Below are 22724 nucleotides of genomic sequence, written 5' to 3' on the forward strand. Positions count from 1 at the left end.
TCTAAAGGTGACACAGCAAATCCACTGACGTTTATCTCAGAGATATCCACCACTGCAAGGCTTCTATTTTACATTAAACAATTCCAGTCTATCAATTTTCTAATTACTACTCTTGTACTTTACTGTGTGGTTTTGGCAATGTTGTTACATTTCTGTGTAACAAAAAATGAATCTTTAACTTAAAATTTTAAAATAGGGATCATTTATTTAAGTTCTGTAACATTTTTTAATTCTCCAAAGCTCTAGTATCAAGAATATGCACAGACTACTCTTAGAGCAATTTAGAACCCATCTAGGCTGCAATTCTGGCAATAATATACTGATGCACTATGTAAGTTGAAATCGGAGAGGAAAATATCCTCATCTGAACATCTATTTGCATACGACTGTTCAAGGCTCAGCAGTTTTGGGATGCAGCACCCCTGGACTCAAGCCTAGGGAACCTACGCAGTCTACAGCATGGAAGAGCCGCGAGAGCCTGAAGCATGCTGTATGTACACACCAAGACAGGCACAGAGTCTATCCACACCGCACTGCCAGCTTACTTGGGTATATTGCTGTGACATTTTGTGATGTGTGCTGTAGACATGTCCTAAATATTAATGTCTAAGCACCAACTAATATTTGTAGAAAACAGATGGGTTGGAGCAAATGCCTGAAGCTCTTTTTTGGCCTCATCCTGCTCTTGCATGGAGTATCTGGCAGCTGTACTTGAATGTTTTAATTTGTTTTGAATTAAATTTCTCTTTGCTCCTGTCCTAGCCCTTTCTTCTTTCATACTCTACTTGAGACTGTGCACATGTGTAGTGTCTGCTGTAGTGATGAGTCCCCACCAATAAATCTGCTTGAGCAAGGCCACCTGCATTTGGCCTATCACAGTATTTACCAATGAGTCCAGGGAGATTTTTTTAAGCAGCACTTTCAGTGCTAGATGAATCTCTGTTACCTTGTTCTATACTAGGGCTTGCTACAGAAATCCTCTTAAAGGTCTTTCATTTTTTTTCTACCCATGATTTAAAATATAATATAGGTGGGGGGTTTTGTTTTCTTTTAATATGGTCTCTGAGTTTAGCTGATGTTAAAAACATTTCTGCAAACTGCTTCAATTTGTGTAACAAAATAATTCAACGCCTTATTATTGATTCCTACATCTTGACAGAATTTTACAGCTCCTGGAACTTCTAAGAGTCTAATCAATCTGAGAACACTTCATTAAAAAGTAAGATACAAAATGAAGGCAAAATCCCTTCAGTACAAATCTAGAAGATTAATATAAAAACAAAAAACAGTGCTTCACCTGTTTTCTGATCCTGATTCATCACTTATTATTTAAAGCCTAATATTAGTTTGATTCTCTATCATAAATGAGCATTTCTATTAATGTTTAATTAGGCATAAATGTTACCACAAAAAAGCCTTTCTGACCACTGCAATTTGAGGTTGATAGAACCAGCATCAAAAGGAAATGTTTTAAAGATAAATGCATGCCATAAAAAGTATCAAAGTTAATTTTCAACTTTTTTCCTGTTTGTTTTTTTGTTTTTTTTTTTTTAAACTGAAACGCAGAATATGCTGCGATTTACTCCCCAATGTTCCTTACAACCCCTTTAATTCCTCCCAGTCCAGATGATTTTTTTTTCTCTGATTCAAGTAAAAATTAAGTTGGATCATCTTCTCCTCATATTTCCTAACCTCTTATTCTAAGTAAATGCTAATAACACGTATCTCACATCTGAAAAGGAATTCTGTTTCTTTCTCATTAGCTTTTTGCAGGTTTCCTCTGCTTGTACCAAATACGATGTTTGCCACTGCAACCACGATACAGTGCATTACTGCTTGGCTACGTCAGCAGTCCTGATAACCTGAGAAATCTTATTGAAGGGTCATGTCCATCTTATTGCTAAGGGGCTCAGATGAAGAGCAGATTCTTCATCCTGCACAAGAACAATTAAGAGGTTTCCTGCTGTCAGGTTTCCTGACCACTCTCATTTTATGCCTGCCCAGCTATGGAGGCCACTAGACCAGAGTTAACTCTATATAAATCTGGAACGTTTTTCCAAAGAAGGTTGAGCAGCAAAATCTGGATTTTTAGAAGAAACTGGTTAGCCTCACTAAACAAACAGTTCAATCAAAGGATGACTTCCTTGAATTTAACAACCAAACTACAGTGGTGTTTGAATAGGCCAGGCACCAGAAAGGATAGCACTGTATTCACATTGGAAAGAAATCTTCAGAAAGTTGAGGTTAGCAAACTGAGACGGGGAAAAAAAAGCCAGTACTGTGCCATTTCATTACAAACAATATGGCCTAACGTGCTCACTTCTGAAGGAATGAAAAAAGAGTGACTTTAAGACTGTCCTAGACTTAGAGTCTCCAGAGGAATCTGTAGCTCACAGGATTTTAATTCTTCTCTGGCTCAGAGGCTGGAGAGCACTTTCTGGTGTTGTCTGTTCTAGACTCCAGAACTGTGACAAAGCAAAATACCACAGAGGGAGCTCCACCACATGGAGGTTTTGCCTGTTCATCACTAAATGTGCTCAATGAACTTTCAGAGACACTGGGTAGGTTCACACAAGCCTCTTCACTGATACATGCCTGATGTCACCAGAATCAGGTGAATCTGAACAGAAAAGCCCTAACAAAAAGTATCCCAGATTTATTGACTTTTATTTAGATTAAACCTGACAAATACTCTAGCTGACATCACTGTCTTGAGGACATTTTGTTGATTCGCGATTACCAAGGCACATTACACCACATGCTCTCCCATCGACCTTGTATTAGGAGAGCAACAGCAAAAGCCAGACTTGTCCCTGGTTGTGCTTTAGAATAAATGACTCCACAAGGCCTGAGAGCTGTAAGAATGAAATGCAAGGGTAAGAAGAGGTGCTAACTTTATACTGCTAAGGACTTCAGCAGAGTTACTTGTGGTCCCGACAAATAAAGGTGGGACAGAAAGTTTACTTATGACTTCTCTTAAAGATGTGCTATCCCTAATAAATTCCCCTGTAAGCTCCCACATGACTACAGAGAGGCAGAGATAGAAGGGCAATGAAAGGACTTAAAGAAAGTCTCAGTCACCAAGCTTGGCATCCTGCACTAAACTGCACTAAAACCAATCATCTATGAGTACAATCAAACTGTGTAGGTACTGCACATGTGTACACAAAGCCACAGAAGAGCCTGAGGACAATGATACTATGTCTTGAGAGACCAGGCAGAAGACCTGGTTTGATGCCTGGGCATGCTGCCTTTTCATGTCTCTGATTTAATGTATAGTGGTAGTAGAAACATTGAAAAAGCAGCAAAATTTCCACTCCCAAGCATATGATAAAATGCAATGAAATGTGCACATGCACCTGATGAGAACAGGGATGGATGCTAGAAAGCAGACTTCACAGATAACCTTTCAGAAAAGTATTTGATTCAGGGCTCAGTTTTAGAAAAATGAATTGGCTTTGCCTAGAATGAAATTTATAGCCATCAAGGGAGGAGGATTCTTGAACAACCTTCCAAAGAATGAGTGGGAGCCAACAGTTCTTACAAATTGAGATCTTTTTGAAATAAGTTAAAGAACACAATGCTTTCTGACAGCAGGAGGCTTTTCCTTATTCTAAAATCCTCTATTTTAAAATAAATGTATTACTAATAAAGCACTAGAAAATACAATGTTCAAAAAAAATTAATTCAAATGTAAACAAGGAACAATTTGAATACAGCAGCATTTTATGTTTCTAGGCTTTGATTACCTCAAGCCCTTACACAGGCACCCGCTGTTTTCCAGATCATTGCATCAAACTCCATCCTTACCTGCTATTCGAGTAATTACATGGAGGTGTTCAACTTTAGATTAAGATCAGCTTGTCATGCATCAAAGGTTTGAGAGGCCTAAGGAATTATTCATGTCATAAGGAAATGTAATGCCTTCATTCTTCAAATAATCATAATGAAAGATTAACCATGGAAATCTGACTGTGCCTTCCTGAAGTAGAAGTGGCAGATGGGCAACACAAGGACACAGACAAGTCTGCAAGTTTCACCTCTGGGTCTTAACATAGAGAGTTGTGGTGTGGGGGGATCAGCCCAGGGAGCAAACAGATGGGTACAGAAAGGCTCCTCTACATTTCAGATCTATGCATCTGAATTGTATTTGTCCTTCCCACGGCTGGTCTCCTGGTTTTCCAACCTAGCTGCAGAGCCCACATGCAGCCACAGGACATATGTTAATAAGGTGCAGACATCAAGAAATATTATATTGGAAAAAATTCCCCACAAGTTTTAGTGTAATTGAGATTACCTGTTAATTTAAAAAAATAGATTGGTATAAACACCCTTACTTTCAGCTGAATATTTTGGGTTGCTTTCTCAATATACTGGTGCAATATAAAGTACACAGAGCCAATCTGTTGTAACATTTTCTAAGGAACTAATTTGTCTTAATTATAGAAAGAGTGCAAGACAACCTAACATAATGGCAGAAAATTTATCTAGGTGACATACTATGCCACTGCAAAGTAGTTAAGTGATGGTTCATGAGCAGGACTTGTTAATTAGTTGATCTACTCCTCTTACAAAAAGTGCATTTAGAACTGAGAAAATAATATTTGTAGTTAACCACTTCTCTGAAAAAACACCAAAGCAAATTTTTCAGTGTGGTTTTTTTTTTCTGGACCCATTAGACAAAACATTTTTTTTTAATTTCAACATCTTAACTATTTTATTTTTTTTAATTAATAACACCTAATTTTACAAACTAAATATGATTTTAAAATAAAGTGCTGGAGAAGAGGATGTCTAAGCATAGTGCATAAGTGCCATCCTTCACCCTTTTTTGGGGGAGAATTGCTTGCTGATTATAAAATCAGCCCAAGTTTTAACTACACTTCAAAATAAATTAATGGAGCACAAATTGTGATTCTTATGGCATGAAGCCTTAAAGTTCAGCATTTCATTCTCAGCCTCATCACAACTTATCAAAATCAACAGACTATATTATTTTTAAGTAGACTGATCAACATTGTATCGATGCTGTATATACTAAGAATATTTTCTACAGAAATTAGCAGGGAAAACGTTAAAACTACTCTTAAAGATTTAAACTAATTTTATTCCAAACTATCAAAGTGTTAATAATTGTAAAATTAACCAATTATCGCAGAATTTGAACCATTTCTCAATTGTCAAGGAAAAAAAATTCACACATTTCTATTTTTTTAGGCTATTTTGTTATCCATTATAGACACGTATGAAGCAACAAGAAAATCTAACTAGAATATAGGGGAAGGTCTTAGATGAACCAGTTTGCCTCACACTCTCCTACAGAGTTTGCCTACAAGACATTTACTTTAAAAAATGATAGGGATTCTACACCACAGCACTCTCAACTATTGAGAATTTCTAGTTGTTTTTTTTGAGGGAACATAGCTTAAACAAATAAAAATTGAAGATAAATTGTGGTTTTGTTCACTCAAAAGTCATACACAAGCATGCTATATGGTTTGATAATGAAGAGGACGTTAATCCTGTCACCTTTCACATCCTCTGGAAGTTCCATACCCTGGTGGGATTCCTGGAGTCCCTCACTCCAGCAATGGAGTGCACCACTGGTACAGCTGTCTGCCAGCTGTGAGCCCACAGCACATCTGAGTTTGCAACCTGCAAAACTGGCTTGCGGCTACTAGTGATGAAATCACTGGGTAGAATTTCCTTCAAATCAACTACTCACTATTCATTTATGAGAGGACAGAAATTGGATCAAATCAGAAAAAAATGTCCATACTGTGAAATTTAACCTTCACTTTCAAGCTTTCAATTCAGCTTAGAAATCCTTCGTCTCATTCTGCTGCCCCAAAGACATCACCTCTTTCTTATTTTACTTATAAGTTATTACAAATAAATAGCTAAGTTACGTACTTATTCCTTGTTCTTCTGGCTTCCATGAACGACTGCACCATAGCCTGTCATTTATACACTCCAGCAGGTACGTTCCAGCACAGACATTAAAACAGAAATCTCTCTGAATAATTAGGTACGATGAGTGGGTTATGTGCAGCCGTTCCCAGCTGAGCTCCATGCAGCAACAAATACTGACAAAGATATACAGAATCTTCACAGAGAGACTTCTGACATTTTCCAGTACTGGAGAAAAGTCATTAAAGTCAAGGGCACGGTTATCACCTGTTCTAAATCTCAAGATTCCCAACAAAGGCTCAAAAGCTACTGTTCTGGGCACAAGGAAAAAAAAAAAAAACACAACAGGTCCCCAAGTATTTTTTTTCCAAATAAACAAGATGAATAAACATGGAAAGCATTGCTATTCTCACATTAAACATGATGAACTCGGGTAAAACAAGATGCTTAGCCTTTCTGATTTGTCCTTCATTGCAACCAACAACAGAGCCAATTCCTTGTAATTATTCCCCATGATAAAGCCTCACTCAAGAAAGAGCCATCACACTGCACAGCCACATGGCACCTACATCAGATGACTCAATTCACAGCAACAGGCCACTGGGCAGGCAGTGGGTCTAGTTTCACAAAGCAAAACCTCTTGCAACCTTACCTGTTGCAGTCTCATGTTGCCAGTAGTTTGAGCACCACTACTGTTAATTACTCAAGGTACCTGTTCCATCAGAAGTTTTGGATGAAATTTCATTTAATATAAGTGAAAGGTTTTGGATGTGCACAAAAGTCAGGCTAAGGATAAAAGGGAACTACAAATGGAAACTACTGAATCTCATTTTTCCTTTCATGCCTGAATAAACAATCTGTACCATTTCTTTCTAAGTCCTCTCACAGTTTAACAGCATTTAATAAATGAATAATCAGTGTAACATTTATGTAGGTCTCAATTGTGCATACTTCCATAAGGCTAAAATAGAAAATACAGAAATGAACAACACACATTTATGTCTCTTTTTCTCTTTCCCTGGACCCTGTTATATCTGGCCATATAAGGAAGCCTGTAATTCATGACAATATGCACACCAGAACTAGAAAGACAAAGTCACCTGCAAAGCCTCTCAAGCAGAGATACAATAAAAGAGTAAAACTCTTAAAGAGTCACCTTGAAAAGTACTGAGGCACAGCATTCATCTTCACTGTGGGGAACAAAGAGGAAGCACATTACAGCATCCAAGACACACTGTGGTAGTTAAGAGAATGAAGTTTCTCGGGGAAAGAGCATATTTCCATTTTTAAATTCTCTTATACGCATAGTTTCTCCGTTTGAGGAGCTTTGACATGACTGTCTAAACTCCTATCGGGCCAAAAATGAGAACATATTACAAGAGCAAGAGAGGAATATCATGAGAACACTTTTATGAGCATTTGAAGAGATAAACCAGTTCAAAAAGAGATTAAACAAATTCCTGGTGGATGGGTTAATCAGAAGCTACTGAACACCCACCAGCTGGTTCCAGATCAGGGATGCTCTGAGCAGCTGAAGGCTGGAAGCTGGAAAAGTGGAGCAGGGGGCACGTTTGTTGTTAGCATATATTCAAGGCAGGATGCTGGACTAGCTCTTGTCTTTCTATGTAGGAAGTATGGCCTTCCTTATGGCCTTGCATTATGTCACCCAATAACTCTGCACTACATTTTGTTTCACCCAAATTATCACATGTGATGGGGCAGTCCTGGGCCTCTCATAAAGGTACAGATGCTTTGTAGGAAGACTGGCAGCAAAGTAACCCGATGTTATCAGTTCTCTGAATAGTACCAAATGCTTACTTGGACCCAGTCCTTGGAAAAGGTTCTTCACTGGCCGCTGGAAAATAACAGTTCTCTTTTTTGTCAAGAAAAGCCCATTAAAAAAAAAATCATCATGGTCTGGATTGTTACCAGGCCACCATGGACTTCGGGTTGCTGTAGCCCAGGCAGACCTTTCTAACACAAATATCAGGTAAAGCACTTTTATATTTTATGCCAGATGGTACTCAACTGTCTGGCATCTCCTTCTTTAATGTGTTAGCTCGTTACTTATTGCATTTCAGGTGAAAATTAATGTAGCCTGTTTTATTTTTAAATGTGTCCCAAATGGAGATTCAGAGGACCAGATGTTAGGGGGGAGGGAGAAGGGTGTTTCCATCTTCGTATGTGATGTTAGGTACAGCTTCATTATAGCTCCTCTAGAATATGTAAGTATTATACTTCCGTGCACAAGGGTGTGTGTCTCTGTTCCAATTTGTACTGGTTTATTTTATCTGATTACATGTTTGGACATATAAAGTTTAAAAGGATTTTTTATTACTTATTCTACAAGATAATAGCAAACTGAGCACTAAAAAGCAAACCAAAAAAACTCCCAAGGGGCAACCCCCAAAATGATGAAGATGAACCTGCATTGTAATTCTGCTAATAAGTGACAGAAGGTACAAATATTCTGAAGAAACTATCACCATTGCCAGAGATAGTAACCTGATTTTGGGCTGTAGTCTTGGCTTGTGGCATAACCCAGAAAGTCCTGAGGGGTCTGGCTGCATCCCAGCAGCCTGTGACCACCTGCATATGGACAGCTAGCTCTACTATCCTGAGCCTTCACAGCATTGCACACGGCAGCTTCTTCAGCTGCCAGCCACACTGCTGGCACAACCCCCACCTTAAAATCTGAGAATAACCATCCAGATTAAGACCACTGTGCATCTGACTTGGCAGTCCTGCCCCAGACAGTGCTCCAGAGAATCCAGCTGGGACGCTGTAAGCCTGTTGCTTGCCCAGAACAGCCTCTTCTTCCAGAACTCTGGGATTTGGGGACTTCTCGCATCGGGGATAGTGCCTTTCTGCTTAATAGCCTTTGATGGATTGCTCTTCTGCAAACTTTTCTCATTGTTTGGCCCATGTGAGAACATTTTGCACCTATACATCCTGTAGCAATAACGCCAATAATCTAACTGTTCCTTAAATGAAAAATACATTGTTTTATTTATTCTGATCTTTTTCTCACTACAGAACAAGGAAGATTTGAATTAAATCATTACAACAGTGACAGTGATTTTTATTCACCTTCTGCACACCAAATATTTCAGAACTCTCCTCACTCCACTCAGACATCTCTTTCCAAGGCTTACTTTACATTACTTTAAAGACACTTAATCTATATTTGTGCTATTTCATATGTTTTGAAGAGTCTGGATATCACACTCAACAAAATTCTTCCTGCTTCTTATTTCTTGTAACGTCATGTCAGGCTGTCTCTTTTCAGTAATACCAAAGAACTAATCAGACTAAATATGAACAACTAGAATACAGAAAATGATACACGATGAATCAAGCACACATTTCTTTTTGGTGCCTGCTGTAAGTAAGCAGATGGACACGAAAATATTCCAAAAGCAAAATGAGAATGATTTGCTCTATATGAGTAAAATTCAGGAGGAAAGTGCCACAGTGCACAAGAACGAGAAACTTAGTCACCCAGACAATGCATCTACTCAAGTACACCTGAAGTTCACTAAAATTATGTTTCTTCTTGTAAAATGTACATATACACATGTTCTGCTGCTATAAGTGTTAGTCCAAGTTGGAGAACCAAACAATCTGGAAGACTTAACCAAAGTACAGCTGGGAAAGGTTCAATTCAGTGCTTTGCATTTAGCAATGAGCTGCTATTTTTGTGGTAGATCCTGCCCTACCTCTGCAGTTACAGTGACAACCTGCTCAAAGAATAAGTCCCAGGCATGGAAGGAAAGCTATCCTCTTAGCAGGCAGAAATGTCTAGTCAAGGAGTATTCTGAGTGCAGAAGACTGTTGTATTCTCTTAATTTACTAGGATCATGAGAGGACATGTGAGCCTCCATAGAAAAACTTTCTTTACATGGATTTCCTCATAAATTAACCAGTCTCCATTTTGAAGCTGTGTTACAAGCTGCAGCCACTTGTACGACTGTCATCAGGTTGAAGACACATTTTAGAAGAGTTTGCTCTGAAGTGCTGCAGTCCTGCCTTAGTGACAATGACATGCAACAGTATCCTTTCAGCTCCTTCCCATCAGGATAAGAACCTACTCTCTTCTCCCATATTCAGTGAATTAACCAATAAACTACAATTTCATATAGAACATGTGAAATGCTTGGGAGGCCAAAAATAGGCTGAATGATAGATTTCTCTTTCTGGATTTTTCCATGCTTCTAACCCCTAAAATAATGAAGAAAGATACACAGGAGAGTATATATCATTGGTGTCAAATTATTAATTAGCTAAGTCTAACTTCTCCAATGGGAAAGCTACCAGTGGGTTTCACAGCAGCTCTGCAGGCTAGAAGGAAGGGAGGAGAGGAGGTGTTAATACTCTTACTCAGTGTATTGAAGCTACCCTACAAGAGGATCAAGCTCAAGGGCTGAAATTTCCCAGAGAAAGTGGGGATGAAGTGCTGTGGCCCCAACGCTGATGCTTGTGGCGCTTTAGGAGTTGAGGTTAGGTATCACCACATGACCCCTGGAACAGGGGAGCAGACAAAACAGATCAGGGAGAGCAAGGTAGCTCTAGGACCAGGACTTGAGAGAGGAGGAGGAAGAAAGGAGGAGAGAGAAGCTCAGCAAGAAGTGACATGCTGCTTTTTCTTGGTGACTTAGTAGCTCTGCTGGAGTATATTTCCATGCCCATTGAAGGGTGTCCCAGCAGGTGACATGGCATCAGCCTATGCATGCCCTGCTGGAAAGCACCGAGTGCTTAGCTAGTAAAGGTGATGTAAAATGGGAGGAAGAACAGGAGTTCACACACCTCTTAGTTGCATAAACACCTTGTTTCAGGTGCTCTGATAATGCACATATTTAGCCACAAAGATGAGCAGCAACTAGTAAGCATTTCTCTAACACTAGCAGCACACGTGTTCTCTTCTTCAGATACTTTCCAATTACAGGCCTCAAATCAGGTATGGGAACAGCAAGGAATGGAAAGAAAAGACAGGTTTGGAGTTTTAAAAGGTAAGTAGTAGAGCATTCCTACTTCCATTGCAGCAGGAGTTTCTGGTAAAAGACAAAGCATTTGAACCTAATCAGCAAAAATATTATTTTCTTCTGCAACAACAGTGGAACTACGTAACTGCTTCAAGCTGAGTATGAAACTAGTAATGAAACAAAGTACAAAAGTAATCTACAAATGCAGTTATGATTAATATAAAGCTACATTACTATCAAAATTTTAGTGATAGGAATTCCTTATATTGTGAAAAAATATTCAGGAACCTGAAACACAAATTTGGAATTACTTGTATATGAACACAATTCTGTGACACTGCAAACAAATGCAGAAACAGCAGAAAGATAAAAACTTAATGACTCATAAGTTCAGATTGCTTGTCCTTCTCCCGTTTTTTGCCATGAAGTGGTTCAGGAGAGAAAAAAATTATGTTCTTAAAAGCCAGTTGGGGATTTCTTTGGGTCCTAAGATATAAAAAGCATTTATTTATGCAAGTTAACATCAGAAACTCTTTTTCCATGAAAAAACTCCCAAAATAAGTTTTTAATGCAGGCAAGAAAATAAATTAGCAGCTCTAGTGTCGGCATTAGTAGCCAACGTGAAGATCTTGAGCTGTGTGTAATTCATAAGCAGTTCAGGTACAGCTCCTATGCATGGCTTATGTCCTCTATGCACAATGTGGTTGCTGGGTTATCTGAAACCTTATCTGTGGGAAGAAACAACCAACATCTTGTGTTGAGGCTGCCACTGCCAGTTTATACTCAGCCCCATGAATCTCAGTGCAGTGAAGCAGAGGAGTTTACATTTCTGTGCTATGATTTCTATTCATACTGAACTTCGTGTTGAAGTGTCTAATTCACGTGAGATGTGATAATCATGTAAGATATGATTGTTTGGGTTCCCTGGCAAAATGTGATTCTGCATAACCAAATATCTGATCAGCAGCATTAAATCCCAGTCAATACTATCAGTAAACATATGGACTCCCCATTTGTAATCTTAAATGACTGTAAAAAGTTGGCAATGCTGTGACTAAATGGGCCTAACTATATCCAGATATTGCATGACAAAAAGGCTCCTTACAAGAGCTTCAAACCCTGTGTCAACCTAAATAATCCTCCAAACAGACCAGCTCCTGGTTAAATGTGAGGGAGTCTGGAGAAGCTCTCGCTTTTCCTCTAAATAGAGTTTCCCATCTCCATGCCAAACCCTCTTCCTCCTGCATCCCACTGAAAGTCACTGCAAAAACGTCACTGGAAGTTTGTAGTGGTTTCATCCCCATTAAACTACGTGTGAAGGTGGTGTGAAGAAAGGGCTCTACTTGAGACACTCTAAGAAACAGGTTTACTAAAAGAAGTAAAAAGTGAAAATACTACTGATACCTCTGTTCCATTTGGCACAAGAAAGCAGACTGACAGTTCCCAGCTCACAGCCCTTGGCTGTCTCCCGGCCGAGACTTCTCCCCTGGGTTGTCTCTGAAGTTTTCCCATCAAAAAGCACAAGGGAACAGCATGCTCTGCCCCAGGAGGAGGACAAAAACTGGGCAAATTTCTGACCACTCTACAGTCATTCCCTGCAGCTATGAAATCCCGCTCATCCCCCACTAAGAACATTTTCAAAAGGGCCCTGTCTTCCAGACCTAGAAACTTAAAAGAAGCATGTTTAGGAAGAGTCCAGTTCGGGCTCTACCCGGAAAGACCATGTACTTTGGTCCTTCAAAACAGCTGAACCTCCTTCACAAAGCACATGCTAGAATTTGGCACAGGCTAGATACAAGTTACTGAAATTTGTAAAGCACTTTGTGGTCATGGTCTCTAACATGTAAGCTCATTATGAGTTAAAAGAGTCCATTTAGTCAGTTGTCAGTGTGCCTATGCTTTCCCAAAGTGCCTGCTGGGATATCAAAGTGATCATCATTACTGTAGGCACATATGTTCACATATTAAAACAGTTCTTAATTTCTATTTATTAATCCAATCAAATTTTGTATTTCATTTCTAATACCATTTTCCAGTCAATAACAAACAGTATGAAGCCTTGTGACACAAAAATGTCAAATTGCTGGCATTCATCTGACAGCAAGAGAACCAGTGAGACTTTTGGAGTCTGTTGGGCTTCTCCACAGAAACAGCACAAGGATAATTTCATCCAGTACCAGGGTGCAACAAGAACAACCTCATATCTAATGAATAAGATCATCATTCTCATCTCTTCTGAAGGATTCAGGATGAGAGATCAGTTACTGGGCTGAAGAAGGATGAACATTGTGGTCAGGTCAGATTCCAGCACCTGGAGGAAAATCTCATGTTTGAACTCTCCATCCTGAAAGATTTGCACATTTCTGTGTCATTATCTTAATGTAGTCTGTCTGCTTCAAACACTAAACCTTGAGGAACAGATTTTGTCGTCTATTATAGTTTTATTTTCTGACACACTGTTCCACCAGTTAACATGCCCCTGTAGAAGGCAGAAGGAATACCTGTATTGGATACACGCTTTAAGACACTAAACCCATTTTTAAAATAAAGAATGCAATGTAGTTCAAAAAGCTCACCTGGAAAACTATATAGTTTCACTGACCTACATTAATCAATGGATTTATAGCTTCCCATTCAAAAGACAGGTGAATAATTATTTTTATAAAGTAATCTTTAGTGTGCCAGCCCTTTTTCTTTTAGTAAAAATGCTACCAATAGAAATCCTAAGACACTGGCTCCTCTTACCAGTTTCCCCTAAGAGATTAAAGATCTTGTTTCCAACACACTGAAATATTACTGTACTGTGAATAATGTCTTCAGCAAATGGGATAAAGGCGTTTCAGTTCTCTTGTTGCTCAGCTAAGTCAAATGAGTTTCTGGTGCTATCAATGAGTGATGTTTAACAGCACTCACCTCCATCATCCCTTTAGTGTTATTTACAGGGAAATGCTAACAGAAGGAAAACGTGGCTATTCTCAGCTACAGCTGAAAAACTGGAGCTCACAGAACAGATTTGTTGAGTAAGCAGGTATTATATACAGACACATGCATACTGACATATTTTTCTTTTAATAAGCACTGATGAATGTTACTAGGTTACTTGCTTAAAATGATCCTATGCAATTACTAATTTTTAACTTTCTGAAGCTGTATTTAATCAGTCATAAGCAATCTGATTATTCTTCTCCACCCCAGCAGGAAATGAAGACATAAGTAAGTGACTAGTAACAGTGAAAAATACAGTGAGTTACAGGAAAAAAACTTCCTACCTTCTTCAGAACTTAACATTCCTGTTAGCAAAGATATATACCAAAATCTTTACCGCTAATCTATTTTGTCATTTTTGGAACAATTCCAACTGCATGACAATTTAATATGAATTAATTCCTGTTATTAATTCCTCTTATTAATATGGATTATTTCTGCTTTCTCTCTCCAGTAACAAATGTAAACAAAAATAGACCAGAAGAGCAAACTTTTCCTTTTATTTATCATAGAGGCTTAACTCAAAACTATGACAATGCTATTTTACTGCAACAGGGAGTGAGAACTGATTTGTGTTTAAGTTCACACAATGCCTAAGCATCAGCTCTTGAAGCTTCTGACTTTCCTAAGTAGTCATCCCTGCAGTTATTAACTGTACTGAATGAGTCTGCTCTGCAGCCAAGAGCAAGAACAAAATCAGTAAGATCTAGTAGCAGGCATCATTTTTTTGATTGCAAATGTATTTATTACAAGACATTCTTCCAGAATTAAGTCCAACTTAGTTAAAATTTGCAAAGTCATGATTTGAGAAAACCAAGTACTGTAATTGAATCTTTGACATTATAATGAGAACAAGAAAGAGAATATTCCAACAGGTTATTAATGGAGACTTCTGTCTACACTAAGCTGCTTTTTTTCCTAACAATATTCCTTATTAATAAGACACTTGCAAGATCTTGTCTTCTTAAGCCTCTTCTCTGTATAGTATCCTGGATTATTTCTTGGTATTTTCAATTCTATAATTACCCAGTTATCTGACATGATTGGGGAGAAGAATCACAACAACAAAAAATTCTGCTCTTCCTCTCATTACCTATATTAATAGCAAATAGTTGCTAGGCTGCCTTTGTTTTCCTTGCTTTTTATTCAAACTGTTTTCTCTGTAGTGACTAAAATATTTATCTATATTCCTCTGAAAATCTCAGCCAGATAAGCTAAAGATCACGGTCCCTAGTGAATTTCAATGGATCCTGGATACCTCTCTCAAATGTCTTAGAAAATCCTAGCTATTATTTCTTAGAGAAAATTAGTATTTCCACCTCTTTACCATTTATCAGTATCTGTTTTCCTCATTAAACACAGGCAATTTAAGTACCTGTTACAATGGGGAAAAAAATGGGCACGTTGTAATATAATTAACATCTGTCTGCATCACTGTGAGTGTAGCTGTGATGCTTTTTATTTATGATAGTCAAAGAACCTAAGTAATGTTTATTCACTGATACAATTTGGAAATAGTAGCAAAGCACTGAAACAGCTGAGCTGTATTTCAGTAAACCACATATACTCTGATTTCGGTATTTGAATGTGCAACCCTAAACTGTATACATGTATCATTCTCTCTCACAGAAATAGGTTTCCATTATCTTACTTAGTTCCTGTGATACACAAAGTTAGGTATTTCCTAATTAACCAAATGAGAGGAGTTTAGGGAGGGTTTTTTTGCTGTCATTCTTTTTTATATCAGTTTTCATAGTTGAAAGCCTGCTCAATCTGCAAATTATGCATTTCAGGTGATATTTCATGGCAGAAGCAGAGAAAATATAATCAATCCTCCATGGCAAATGAAGAATGACTAGCACATTTGCAAGCAGCCAGCTATCATACAGATCTTCCTTGTTACTACTGTGTGAGCTCTTCACTGCTGTCACTGCCATCCCCCCCGGGTTCCCAGTCTGGAGTTCACATGCCCAGAAGCGTGTCTGCACTCACCACACGCGAGATGCAGTGTCTGCCAGAGAGGATTTTTAATCTCTCTCCCCCCTCTAGATGCTACTCCTCCCTATACGTATATTTCTCTTCCCCAGGCTTCATCTCGCTGCAAGAACTGATGTGGCTACAGCCAGGGGGCCAGGGAGCACCTCCCAGACCTGCTCCGTGACTCAGCATCCAGCAGGTCTTCAGGATCTCAGAAACTACCATCGCCTCTCCCCGCCGGCTCAATATATCCCTTATCCCCGAGACAGCCCGCCTTCCCCAGCGCGACAAGGAGGGGTGATGAAAGGACGTACCCCTGGGCAAGAGCCGGCGGGGTATCGGCTCACCTGCGGGGCTGTAACAAAGGCAGAACGGTGGGTGCAAAACTGCCACTTCAGCCCGATGATTGCTTGACACGTTTTCAGTCGAGCAATATTAACAATGTCTGATCTCTGGTACAGCATTTTTCCAGCTGATTATTAGGTAATTAACAACCAAATGCACACTGTTCACTGAGGCAGGGGTCCATATGTGTTGCTGTGCAATGTGGCATAAGGACTCGGGGATCCAGAACTGGCCCGTCAGGTGTTACTAGATGCAAATGTAAAATAACAATGTAAACTCCCAAATAAAAAGGCATTTACCCCAGGAATGGTAGCATCCTGTTGTGACTGCCTGTAATGCTTACTGGCAATACCTGGCTCCTTCAGATCACACAGCAAACAGCTTTCAGGTTTATTAAACTACCTATTTCTCAATACTCTGTGACAATACATCACTTTGAAAGTATGGGTCCATCTTCAAGTTACCCAACGCAGAAACTAAAGCATTGGTACCGAGTTTTACAAAATGTGAAAATCTACATATGCATGAAATATTAACAATACAGAAATTTTTAAGCATTTAATGTGGTAAACCATTTAATAGGCAAGAATAATATAATTGAATTTATCTTCTTTTAAAAGGTGGTATCTTTACTATACATCTATGTTGGTTAGACAATTTTCTTGAATATATCCTAAGTTGTCAAATGTGCAAATGTAGAATGCTTTTTATTTATTTATTTTTTTTAAAAAAATTTCCAGCAAATTCTATAATTCGGAATAGCTGGTTTTGTACATAAAATATCTCTCAGTACATAGTTTTCTGAAGGACAATAAGGACAGGCTTGTCTATTCATTGAATGACAGCCCAGACTTTTATCTGAAATGTAACAGTTTGATCATCTTAGTTGATGTACAGGACAGCCACGCAACAGATTTTGGGACTCATTTTCCTGACACACATTTTACTGTAGCTTGCAAATGTTACAGAAAATGAGTAGATAGAGGAAAAAGAAGTCAATGAAATTTCATTATTGTTATTCAGTTAGGACCTCTAATGAAATAGATCATGTTATTATATTGATCATCTCAGTGACTGTCCTGCCCCTCCCTACAATGCAGTCATCTATAGCAAATAAAAATTGTTCAGAAATGCACATTCTTAAACAAACTGCAGTATTCAAAAAGTGTGACAGTATGTACTCTCAGCAACATTTAAACAACCATTTAAAAACAATCAGATTAGTAGGATCCATGCAGCCATATCCACCCAAGAATCCTGACTCTGCATTCCAGCGCAGATATCTGAGTCAATGTAACCACACTGCATCATCATAATCCTGCCTCAGCATATTCCCTCTTCTGCACTCAAATCCACAAAAAAAAAAAATACCCCCTTTTTACCTCAGATGGTGAATTCCTGCTTGTCCTTTTGTTCATAATAACTATTCCAAGTTTGTATCTTTGAAAAATACAAGGATGGTTGCACCAATAAACTTCACAGATCCTCTCCTGCGGCAGAAAGCAAATTAAAAAAAAAAAAAAAAAAGACTTCAAACTGTGACCTCAGAGCAAAGCACAGCCGTTAGCATCCCTCAGCCAACCTTCTGTAGAAAGCAGGTTAGACAGCAGGAAAACTGGCTCTGTACATGGCTGCAATGCTTTCAAATCAAGCATTCTGTGCTGTAAGCTTGCAGATTTATATCTTCTTAAATAGGCCGTCCCACTCAATGCTGCTTGTGTGCATGAAAATATGAAGCATTTCACTGCAGTCATTTTATGCAAGAAACTACCCCAGTCATCTTTACAATCTCTGTCACTCTGCTCTGAGACTAAAGAATGAGCACAGCATGCATAATTCATGCATTAAAATCTTCTATGCACTTCCTGCAGCAACTGTTACATCCAGTAATGGGATATTGATCCGCTCATCACTAAAACAGTCAGGGCTGGGCAACTGCTTTGTTGCAAACAACAGTAGTCCATCCAAAACTGGATGCAGACACAGGCTTCCCCCCTGCAGCACTTAAGCGTAACTGGCAACATACATGGCATGGCATTTACATATTGCAGAGTATTTAATTTGGACTCTGCATTTCTTTGACCTTCGAAAAATGCTGCATTATCTGAGCCTTTTACCTGAAGTCTGTACTCCCTGCAGTCTGTTTCTCTTTTTAACTGTATGCAGCATGAGAAGCAAGTATGCTTTCCTAACCCCGTGTTCAAAGCACAGTGAACCTCCAACAGCAAAGAGCAGATATAGCTTTCTACCCCAAGACACTTCTTTGCTCTATATACACCTACACCTTGTTTGTACCAGGAGACTAGATCACTCTCACCTGAATCCTTTTATTACAATGTATATACTATATTCTATCTGAATAGAGCCACATATGCAGAATTTGTCTAGCACAACTCACATAATTTATATCTGTCAGATCAATTAAAACAAGTCCCAAAGTTTTTACTTCTTCCCACAGATCTGAATATCTTCCAGCCTTTTCAGCACCCTCCCTTTTCTTGCACCCCCGTCATTTAAACAAGACTCATCTACAGTTTACCAGCCCTGTCACCAGCGTCTGTCTCCAGCAGCCTCTGGGCAACCCCACCCTTTACCTGCTATGTGCTTCACCCTCCATACACAGGAAAAAACGTGACTGCCATTGTTTCAGGAGAAAAACAGGAGAATGAAGACAGACAAAAGGAAATCACTAGAGCCATGACTAAGGAGAAAATCCAAAGCAATATTTAAAAATAACAAGAATATTTGGCAACCCTGATGTTGACAATTGGCGTAGTTACCAGAGCATGAACCACACAGACCTGTAGTTCTCTGAAATCCATACTTATACTATTCCTTACTCTTGATGGAGTGTGGGTCTGATCCTTCATCACTAAAATACATCATCAACACTAAAATAAGGAACTGCTAATGAGGTTTATTTGAAAAGAAATTCAAGAGACTTGTGAGACCTGTAATAACTATTTCTTCCTGGGATCGAAGAAGATACAATTGGTGAAACAAAAAATTTTGATGGCACTGAAGCATGAACAGGGACACTCCACATACTGATGAAAACTGTATCTGGGGTAAACTATCAACTCTCCTGCAATTGAGACATTCAGAGTCCTCCCGACTAAATTAATGGAAAATTGTCTGGAGCAAGCAGGATCTGGCATACGGTGTGGAAACTAGAATGAAATATAGGCTTTTTTAGAGGAAAATTGGGAAGAAGTTTTCCTTGGTTTGTCTCTCACCAAAGCAATCATCTTTCAGTATATTCAGTATCTATTGATTTCCCTTATGCTAAGGCATGCCCATACATTTAAGCTGGCAAAGGTGCCGCCAAGAAATTACCATATGTCTTTCTGGGATGTCCTCTCTCAACAGCTACCAGGGCTCTAATATAACAACAGTTAATCTCCACTTTGTGATACATCAAAACCAGCAGTTTAGATTGTCAAATTAATTCGTCACTCATTACTATACTCTGAGTGCTGGGTCACAATCATATCTGACAAGCATTAAACTAGAAGTTACAAGCCATACCAGGAAACGTGATGCCGTAAACCTTTCTGCTTAATTAATCAGATTAGAATGGGAAGAAACCTCACAGAAATGAGATTCACGCCCCAGGTCATGCAATCCCCACAAGCTCGCTCTGATCTTACTCTAATCAGTTTTAAGTGGGAAAGTTTACTGGGAAAAAAATGCTCATGTAGGCACTGCAGCCTACGCTTACCATTACAGTGGACATCTGCCACTTCTTGCTATGTTGGGATTGTGCTCCAGATAAAGATGTCTAACTTTGGATAGCATGCCTACACACGAGGAAGATGCCCATCTTCTGTCAGAAGATTGTTAGAAGCTGTTCGGCTGTCCAGCTCTTGAGGTCTATTTAAGGGTGACTTGAATCATTCCTATCTCCACTAACTGTATCAACTAGATTTCTGCTGATTATGATCAGACTGCTGACATGTGAATCACATGTAGATACCAACATGTAGACCACTCAGTTTAATCATCCCAGTCTGTCACTGTATCCACCCTGCATGTGGTTTAACAGAGTACTTCTCTGACACAGGGCAGGAGACATGGTAGGTTTAGGCACAGGTACACTTTGACATCTCCTACTGTCCTTATTCAAGTTATGTCTGGGATTCCATAAAGCCTCTCAGCAATTGCTTAAAACTGATTTCATATGTAAATGCCATGACACAAGCGCCATTTTGGACACTTCTGTCCAGAATATGGATTCTGATCATTGACTCAGAAAGAAACTAACTTTCTAAATTTTATAAAGAGTTAAAGGTAAATTACACATTGAATTCAGTTGATATTCTGATTTGAAATTTGAAATGGAAAACATCTCCATGTGGATGTCACTGGTATGGTAATACATTAGTTAAATGAATATTTTACATATAAAAAAAACGTTCTTAGAATTTCTGCAATCTTTGCCTGGCATTTTGAAATTTGTATGTAATCTGATGGGGTCCTCAAGGGAAGACAGAAAAGACTGAGAAATAAAGTAAATCTTCCCTCCATCAGAAAACTAAGCAAAACTGGTGCCACTTTCTTTGGAGGATTACAAGAAGGGTTTTACTATTCAGATGGGTAAGGTCTAGAAACAGGGCAAATTGGTGTTTTATTGAAGTTACTGGTGTAAGCAAACACAAACATGAGCATCTGTTGTAGGTGCATTTCATTACAATGAAGTACTGCCTATGTATTTCACTGTGTTAGACATGTATCCAAAAGAAATCTGACAATCCATGCTGATAGAACATTAGCCTTCTTTGTGTAATTATTTGTATTTTTTAGTATTTCCTGATTTGCCAATGACGAAAAACATGAAATGAAAATACCTCACTCTCCTTGCTTTATTACTCTGGTTCCACACTTCTATATAAAAGATCTTACGAGACATTCATATTGTTATGGTATCTAGGTAGAAATCAGAAGCTCAAAGCCATAAACACAAAGATTTATCCTTCATCATGAATACCAGTTTCAGTACAATACACACAGCCTCCCAGCCCTCCTGGCACATTACCTGTTCAAAATAGAAACTCCAGACTTGGGAACCTTCTCCTCAGTTTGAAATTGGAAAGTGCTCATGGATCTGGAAGTTTTAAAGATACATGCTACACAGTGGACTGTCAGGTACTCTGAATCACAGGATCCCATTTCTAGCAGAGTATATTCTGAGAGCACAAATCCATTTAATGTAGCCATTTCTTGTAGATGTCTTACAAATCTTCATTTTATTTCAGTAACTAGTTGTTCAAATCCCACTGTTTCATGCATCTCTTTTGTTATTCTCCCTTACTGTACTCTAACCCCAACCTTGGTTCATAGAATCATAAAATCATTTAGGTTGGAAAAGACTCTTAGGATCATCAAGTCCCATCATTAATCTAACACTACCAAGTCCACCACTAAACCATGTCTCTAAGTGTCACCTCTCATCATCATCTTCCTCTTCTGCTCCTCTTCTTACACTGAGCAAAAGCTCTGTTCTTCCACAACAAATTAATTCTGTTCTTCTTCACATTTTCTAGGTAGAAAACTCTTATTCTACCATACATTTATCACACCCTCAATGACTGTCACGTCCTTCAGTCCAGTTCTCAAATCCTGTCTCTACTCATCTTTCTACATACCTATTTCTCTAACAGAAAACTGACAAATCAGCAACTTGATTTTTTCTTCCTTCATGCTCCCTTCCTTTCCCTACCTCATCCTTGAAGCACAGAAAATGATTGTGCTCAGTCCTGCTACATGTTCCATCCTCCTCAGAGCCACAGCTATCTCAGTTTCACAGTTTCCTTCAGAAACTCTCATTTCTCCATCCCTGACTGCTTTCATTCTCTTCCCATTCTCACAGCTTTTTCCTTTCAAAAAGAAAAAAACTCCCTAGTGTTTTCCTTTGCTTCTGCAGCCATCATTTTATCTTCCTGCTTTTTTTTCAACTCTATACAGCTCTAAAACTACTGCATGAAGTTCCTCTCTTCCTTTCCTGCTGACTTTTAGCTTTTGCACTCAAATGTAACAGCTCTTGAAACCTCCAGCTTTTGTAGTTATCCAGACTTCAGAAACTGGGCTTATTTTTCTTTCTTCCTGGTATGTCAACAGTTCTTCATGGTTGGGAGTTTTAATTCTGAAGTTTTGGCTTCCTTGACACAGTCTTATCCTTGCTATGGATGTCATACAGAGAAACAACTTCATGTGTTCTTCTATGCTCTGCATAGAATTATTTGGCCTTCTTTCCTCTTAAAACTTTACTCTGGTACAATCTCATCTATAAATACAATGTCAACTACCTTCTCCTCTTTGGATGCTACACCTCTACTCCAGTACTCTAACACTATCCCACTCTTTTTAAATTGGTATCTCAGCCACTATTTCTGATGCTGTAAATTCAATTATCAGCTTATGATCAACACAGAAAAATTAGGGTTTTTATTACTCGCCCCCTACAAACTCATCCTGCCAGATCCTTTGTACAGTGGCACCTTCTAGTCCACCATTTAGGACACCTGT

General features: G+C 38.7%; 1 protein-coding gene across 6 annotated transcripts in view; it reads right to left on the bottom strand.

Annotated features, from left to right (window-relative positions):
* The window catches only part of CNTN1 (contactin 1), a 253279-nt gene that overhangs the window by 134307 nt on the left and 96248 nt on the right, over positions 1-22724 (bottom strand). For 2 of the 6 annotated variants that reach the window (XM_074903036.1, XM_074903038.1), the window contains one exon: positions 17582-17689. The exons of the other annotated variants lie outside the window; for them this stretch is intronic. The gene's annotated coding sequence lies outside the window, so the exon portion shown is untranslated. The remainder of the gene's footprint in view (positions 1-17581; positions 17690-22724) is intronic. 6 annotated transcript variants of the gene reach the window in all.

Source organism: Athene noctua, chromosome 3 (assembly GCF_965140245.1).
Source record: "Athene noctua chromosome 3, bAthNoc1.hap1.1, whole genome shotgun sequence".
Taxonomy (NCBI): Eukaryota; Metazoa; Chordata; class Aves; order Strigiformes; family Strigidae; genus Athene; species Athene noctua.